The sequence below is a fragment of the Lolium perenne genome, chromosome 5 (genome assembly GCF_019359855.2).
Source record: "Lolium perenne isolate Kyuss_39 chromosome 5, Kyuss_2.0, whole genome shotgun sequence".
Classification (NCBI taxonomy): Eukaryota; Viridiplantae; Streptophyta; class Magnoliopsida; order Poales; family Poaceae; genus Lolium; species Lolium perenne.
Genome location: NC_067248.2, coordinates 256000825 through 256008666, shown reverse-complemented (window position 1 = coordinate 256008666; position 7842 = coordinate 256000825). Strand labels below are relative to the sequence as shown.

Below are 7842 nucleotides of genomic sequence, written 5' to 3'. Positions count from 1 at the left end.
GCGGTGGCCCAGGCCATTCCTGTCTATGCTATGTCTGTCTTCTTGATTCCTAAGGGCGTTTGTAAATCTATGATGGATGCAATCTCCAAGTTCTGGTGGGGAGATGATGATAATAGTAATAAAATGCATTGGTATGCGTGGTGCAAGTTGTGCTACCCTAAAATCGAAGGAGGCATGTGTTTTAGAGATTTTAATTCCTTCAATATGGCCATGCTAGCTAAACAAGGCTGGAGACTGATAAATGATCCTAATTCATTATGTGCCAGAGTCCTCCGGGCGAAATACTATCCACAGGGAGATATTCTTAAGGCCGGTCCTAAGAGTGGATCCTCTTTTACGTGGCGGAGCATTCTTGTAGGCATACCGATTCTTAAGAGAGGTCTTATTTGGAGAGTAGGTAATGGTGAATCTATTAATATTTGGCTTGACCCCAGGATCCCAAGTTCTGCTAATGGATTGATTCTTTCCCAAAGAGGTAATACAGTGTACACAAAGGTCTCTGAACTCATTGATCCTAACAATGGTGGTTGGGACCTTGATCTCTTGCATACTATATTTCAGCCTATTGACGTTCAGCAAATTCTGCAAATTACGATTAACCATCAGGCCTTCGATGATTTTATGGCTTGGAAATTCATAAAGCATGGTCTCTACACGGTCAGATCAGGGTACCATTCTCAATGGCGTCATAAATTTGGGGCGTCTGCGGGGCAGCTGGCACTCCCAGGACGGTCAGCTCTAAACCCCGTTTGGAAAAACCTTTGGCGTCTAAAGATCCCTAGCAAAGTTAAGATCTTCATATGGCGTTCTCTGCATGGTATTGTTCCACTTAAGTGCATCCTTCCTAACCGCCATATTGGCACTTCGGGTTCTTGTCCCATTTGCCACCAAGGGCCGGAGGATATTCGCCACATGTTGTTTCTTTGCGAGCCTGCTCGGGAATTATGGTCTGCTTTGGAGCTGTCTGATATTATTCTTGATTCCTCCCAGGTTGATAGGGCAGGCTCGGCTATCCTTGAGCACCTTTTGGGAAGAGCTGAAGCATCTATACCAGGTATCAGCGATATTGGGCTTAAAGAAACTGTGGCTGTTGCTTGTTGGTATATCTGGTGGATGCGACGAAGGAGAACAAACAATGAGATTGTGCCACCAATTCATAAGTGCAAAATTTCAATTCTTTCTATTACTGCCAATGCGGCCAAGGCCCAGAAACACGCTTCTGCTAGTTTGGTATCTAAATGGTCACGTCCTGACCCTCGAGAGTTAAAGCTTAATGTCGATGCTTCTTTCTTTCTTGATGATCGTGCAGGAGCTACTGGAGCAGTGATTAGAGACTTCCAAGGAAATTTCATTGCAGCGAACTGCCGGTTCCTCCCTCATGTTGCATCGGCGGAGATGGCGGAGGTTATGGCTATGAAGGAAGGGTTGGCGCTGGCGGCAAGTCTTGGGTGTAGTGCGATTCATGCGGAATCGGATTCAAGCGACACACTCGAAGCGTGCACTGGGACGGATACTTGATGGTCTCAATCGGCAGCTATATATGCAGACTGTATAAATTTGGCGATGGAAATTGGTGATGTCAAGTTCAGTCATATTTCTAGAGAAGCAAACAAAGTAACCCATGAGCTAGCTAGGCAGTGTTTTATTAATAAAGGCGACTGTAATTGGGTCGATGAGCCTCCTAGTTTCGTTTTGGGTAGCTTTATCAATGATGTAACCTTGTAACCAAATGTTGTGTGACAGGCGGCAAGTTTCTTTCGCACTCTTTTCCTTCTAGGGTACCTAAGGGGACTGGAAGGTTTTTAATGAGGCGGCTTGCTGTCCTAATATATATTTGTTTCAAAAAAAAGCTTCCAGATATCTTGTCGTTCGTCCATGATCACAAAATAGACCAACAGTAACTTGCGACCAATTGCTATAGTTCATATTCTTCGTACAAGGCAACCGATTTGACAGAAACTCATACTGGAGCTTGAGACACATCAGGTAGCTGGATGTTTTGAAAAGAAAATTAGCATTTCAAATTTACAGAAAGTTCTAAAAAGAAATCTAGATGTACATAAGGATGTATGCTGCAAGAATGCACAATCTCAATGTGAAATACGAAGTACTTTATACTGTGTGCTACAGAGAAATAAAAAATCCTAATAATGGGGATTTGAAAATGCGTAGTGAGATCCATACTTTTCGCCATTTTTGTGTGGCATAGTATTTTGTATTGAGATTTGGCACACTTGTAGTATTATTACACCTTAACTACATTCAGAATGTTTTTGAAACTTTGAAATGCCGTTTCCGAACTTGAGAAAACAGAGAGGTACATGTAGCTCAAGATCACAATCGCTGCACACTAACTGACATAAACTATTCTTCACTGTTTGGTTCTGCACATGAGACACTGGCTTTGCTGTTACTGTCTGCTCCCTGAACTGGCTTTCTCCAGTTATGAAAATCACCCCATTTTTCGTAGTAATAAATGACACCGAAGAAATATGTTGTACCACGCAGGAATTGAAAAACACCATATTCTTGATGATACCAGTGCCTGCATGAGATCAAAAGATATTACTATAACATTATTATGCTTATAAGAAGCTAAAAATATAGGGCAATTGTTCTCTGACCACCAAGTACAACAATTGGACGACTTCGTTATGCAATTTGATCCCATCAGGTATAGTACATTTATAATTATATAAGATACTCCAAGATGAATTTCAAAAACTGCAAACACCATGATAACAACTTTTACCATGCAATTTAATATCTTATAATTACTCCCTAAAGCCTAAATAAGGCATGTTTGTTCTGTTTTACACAAAAGTTTGGCCAACAATTGCTCCATTCATGTGTTACAAAATCAATTGATAAGTAAATTAACAACAATAAACTCTGAACATGAATCTAATAACATCAGTTTTGATGTAACAAAAATTATACACTGATGAAATAAATACTGGCCATGGGGAAAGTCCTGGCAGGATATATGCAGATTGCAGACCCAGGGGGCGCTAATTTATACCACCGAAGTGATAAGAAAAACACATCCGTACACGAATAAGGGGGTGGTTGGGTATGAGTATAGTAGTAAGAATTTACCAGTCAGGGTTATTAGGTATGTCGATAAGCGAGGTAAGACGATGGAGCACCAGCCTGTCTTTCAATCTTCTTGCGTAAGAGATACTATTATCCTTTTGTATCTCAGCGAGCATATAGAAGAGTTCCACTTTCTTCTGGTGAGCTGCCATTAGACGGCTATCCCCTGATGAAACAGAAGGATGCTGGCCAATGCAGGATACTTAGGTTAGCAACTTGCGGATCTACATACGATTGAATATGCAACCTTCCAAAAAAAGCATGTTTAATATAATTTCCTATGAATGAATAAACCGGCGTACCTCGGCGCTGATTTTTGGTCCGTTGGCAGCGGAAGCCTCGGAGGAGGTAAACCGCCGGCGTAGAGCATAGGCAGGCGAGCTGCCGTGGTTGAGCACCCCTTGTTCGTTCGCAAGTGCCGACCTAAGAATCGCCTGCGGCTGCTGGCCAGTAAGCCTCCTCGCCGCGAGTCGAACCGCCGGCATGGCCATCTTGAACTCCAGCCGGGGAATCGAAATTTGTTGTGTTCAATGAGACGCAGTTGCCTCGTTCTCTCGTTGCGGCGGATCGGGGCGTTGTATTAGGGACTCACCTTCGCCTAAACGTACTAGACTCTATCTCCGATTCAAGTCACACAAGGCTGGAGTTTTTTTTCAGACAATCAAGGTTGGAACTTGGAAGTAGCACTCCGGTTTTGACTTGGACATGTCCTCCTTCTCAGGATTTGTTCCAGCCCAATTTTCTACTCGACAGGGTTCGGCGGAGCTATTTTTAGCCAGAATTGGGCCGGCCCGCCCAGCATTTTTGCCAAAAAAAAAAACTGTTTATCAGGCAACTTGCTATGTCCTATTTCAACATGATTGAGATGAACATATCCATAACAATGTTGTATTGCACCAAAAGATCCAACATGCCACCAAGCTACTCCTTGTTTTCAGCTTCTAGTGCACAGCTTATAGGTCACGGAAGCTAGCCAATCTTTATCGGTAGCACCTGTCAACTCTTGTTCGTAGGAAAAACAACTGACCTGAGATTCTCATCCTGCTAGTGCATCATGCTTTTCCACTATCTTTGGGTGTATGTGGTTCTAGGGACAACTCAGATGCTTCTTATGGCCAAGAGTTTTTCAGGCTAAAATCCAAGGCAGCCCTTGAAAATTGGAGTAAAAAACGTTTTTTTCTTTTTCTAAAATTGCAGCAGGAGCAGCATCCTTGAGCATTGCCTTTACTATTTGAAAATTTTGCTGTTTTGGGTACTTTGGTAGTAGTTGGACAATGGAGTTTCTTAATGAAAAGAGACTTCCCCAAGTATTCTTCACCATTGCCTTTACTATTTAATTAATTATATAAGGTCAGTACTGTCATAAAGTAACCGACATGGATACATTGCTACGCTCACACTTTGTATTTCCTACCGTTTTTCTCTGTTTATAAAATCCATATGACTGTAGAGAATCATGTTGATTGAATAGCTCTGGCTCATTTTGTTTCCTGGTGAAAGTGTTTCGTAGCTGGGCTGGTGTTCAAGGCTGTCCTGTCCGAGAAGCCTTGTTCTCCTGTAAATTGTGAGCACACCCTCGAGGCTGAGTTAAAGCCGCATGTGAAGCCATGATTTGGAATGCACGGGTGTATTGCTTGCTGTAATCATATGTCACTTTACTAGGATAAGATATTAACCTCGACTTTTCATTTCTCTGTTGTACAAAAATCAGGCCTATGCACATCCATTAGTACGTCATTCGATTCAGCATTCGATAATCGAAAGTATCATCATCTACACAATAAGCAAGGTAAACCTAAAAAATTATAAGTATGCTCATGCCACAAGGAAGTATACCACCGACTATTATTACAATCCAAGTGACAGACTCTACTTCATGCCATGTGGGCAAGCAAACGGCAGCTGCACATGTTCTGTTCAAGTGTTCATCAACACAATTGTAAAAGAAAATCCATCGCAAGTAAAATTAAGATAGCATCAAATGACATTGCTTTTGCAAGAACTAGCGAATATTCATGGCAAACAAAGATTGTCTGTCACAGGCCGGCACCAGAAACGAAATTTGGGAGCATCCAAAGGCTCTCAAGTTTACTGCAATGGACACTGAATTCTGGCGGATAATGTGGAGGACCAAATTGGATCCACTCGGTTTTTTCGTGCACTGGCTGACCAAGTTCAACTGCAGTCCAAGGTTCATCGGAATCTTCAAGTTGCCTTGCAACGTAAATGCAGTTACTTTTTCCTCCCCATCTTTCAGGTCTCCAGCAAGAAAATGTGGGATTCCTCCTATCTAGGCTAATGAAGAGAGCATGATTTTCCAACTTCTCCATCTCCACCAATTGAGCTGGTTGAACTGAAAGGTCGAAGCGGAAGACATGAAAGGTTCCAGACAGGCCAGATATGCCTTTCGATTGGCCAAAATTCAGCGCGAGGGAAACAACGAGAATCATGTCACCACAGACCACCAACCACGGCCGTACCACACAACCTATTATAGCCATGTTCCACTCAACTTGTACCCTCTGTGTGCTGAGCTGAGGTCCAAAGTGTATGATGAATACACTCGCAAGAATGTCTACGGCAAACATGTCACCTTTGAAAAACACGATCTGCTCGAAACGTTCACCATCAAGACCAAGACGCTGCTCTGACCAAGAGTCTGTTCCAATCTGCCACTGGTACATGGTTCCTTTTGTGAAAAGAAGTAGGTGCAAGTTAGATGAATTGTGTGGAGCCATGAGGGTGCCACAGTAGATTGATAATTGGCTTTTATACGGGAGTATGGGAGGCTTCACCTCAGTGCCAGTGTACACATTGACAAGAAGGCTGTGGCCCTGATGAAAGAAAATAAGATACCCACATGAGGATCCCATATAGAGCATCTGATTATGAGTACTTTGGGGCACTGAACATTGAAGGGTAAGGTCTCTCTTGGCAGGATCACTAATTTTCCATTTGCAATCAGATAAAAGCATGCACTGAGCACGACCATTATGTTGCCGAGGAGAGAAACAAACATCTGGCTTGAGGTGGAGAGGTGGGAAGCTGAACGTATGTACAGAGGCGAAGGAAGAGACCGCATCACGCCAAGAACGGCAGGTTCCAACGAAACCAATGAAGTCATGGAATGAGCCAAAGAGAAGAATGATTTCGTGAAGCAAGCTGTCCACGAGATCTGCCCAAACGTGAGGTCCAGGCGAGGGTGAGCAACTAGAGCCAGAGGTGTGACAGGCTTTGCCAGAGGACATCTTCACAGCTGCAACTTCTCTGCCAGACAGAAAATCCAAAAGTAAATAGATTAGAACTAATGATACAATATAATAAAGGCTTAAGCATAACTAATAAACAGTTAGAAATGTGGTAGGCTTCAAGGCCTTAACTGAACGGGAATGCAAACTAGGACATCTATTTTGGCAAACTGTAATTACTCGTATAGTATGATGTATATCAACATAGGGAAAGCATCAATCTGAAGAAGCTACAACCTGAAGAACCAACAACATGTAGGGTTTTTTTCTACAATAGCATATAAGTGAAACTTTTGGTCTTGTTGGTGTGTTCAAATAACAACTGTATATTTCCAAATTATACAACAACAAGTGCACATTTCCAGATCATGATAAAGGATTTCTTTGTAGGATATCCTCAGACGAAATAGTACTACATGATTCAAATATCACATCGTTGACATTGATATTTTAGACAACTTGTAATGTGATGAGCCTGCATAAAGGACTGTGATGTTATCAAGCAACTAAACAAACAATAAAGCCAGGACTCAATCAAATCCTATTTAACATCACTTTGGCCCGGAGGTTGACTTGGTTGCTACAGAGAAGTGAACCGAGCATGTTCATGCCAGCACGATGAGCATGGGCAAGACTGAACTTGCATTAGTCTGAGTAGGATGGATAGAATACAGTTCCATCAGAGTAGGATGTGCACAGATTCTAGGAACAATTTGGCCACTATTACTATTATTTCCAACCCTAATGTCAGCAATGAGAACGCCATTCATCAGAGTCTCATCAACATTTGCTTGACTTCATCACTGAACCAAGTGAGCATAGCTCAAGGCTGATGGATACACTAGATCGTCTAGAGTAGATCTAACGCGGGTAGGATTGGAATACTGTGAGCGTTTACCTTTCACTTGGAGGAGGAATCCGCCGCAGTCGACATGGTGGAGGTGGCGACGGCGACGGAGATCAATCCTAACAAAGGCAGCACCATGATAATAATCAGGAGAAAACCAAAGTTTCTGATTGATGCATCATGCATGGTAGCTGGTTGATTCCAGTTTTCATCCACCGCATTCACTCAATAAACCCTAGTAAAAAAAGGTTGGGGTCTTACAGCTTGGGTGAGCGTGCTGACCTGGGACTGAGAGTGCCAGGTGCTAGGGACGAGGATTCGGCGGCCTTCGCTGTTCAGCGGAGGCGGAGGCGGGGGCTCTGGCGAGGAAGAGGAGGCGGCGGCGGCGCTCGTCGACCAGTATCAAGGGCTGGAGGCCTTGAATTTTGTTTCCCTTAGCCAAGAAAGAAGCCCTGAAAGCTTGAACTAGCCCGTTCAACACAGGGGCCCCGTAAGAGATTGGCCTTCGATTGATTTCACGGCCCAACAAGTGCTACACTGCAATCTATGTCTCAATTTGCCAATGGGGCCATTCCCCGATCCCGGTGGTTAATTCACCTATTAGGGAATGGTTTTGGTTAGTACTTCATCTCCGTAGAGGTCTTATTGAAG

At 43.1% G+C, this 7842-nt stretch overlaps 1 long non-coding RNA gene across 1 annotated transcript; it reads right to left on the bottom strand.

Moving 5' to 3' along the window:
• Positions 1–4877: 4877 nt before the first annotated feature.
• Positions 4878–7612, bottom strand: LOC127302790 (uncharacterized). Its single transcript, XR_011745795.1, has 2 exons — positions 7474–7612; positions 4878–6363 (listed from the first exon to the last, which is right to left on the bottom strand). It is a non-coding gene; the product is annotated as an uncharacterized lncRNA (long non-coding RNA).
• Positions 7613–7842: the final 230 nt, after the last annotated feature.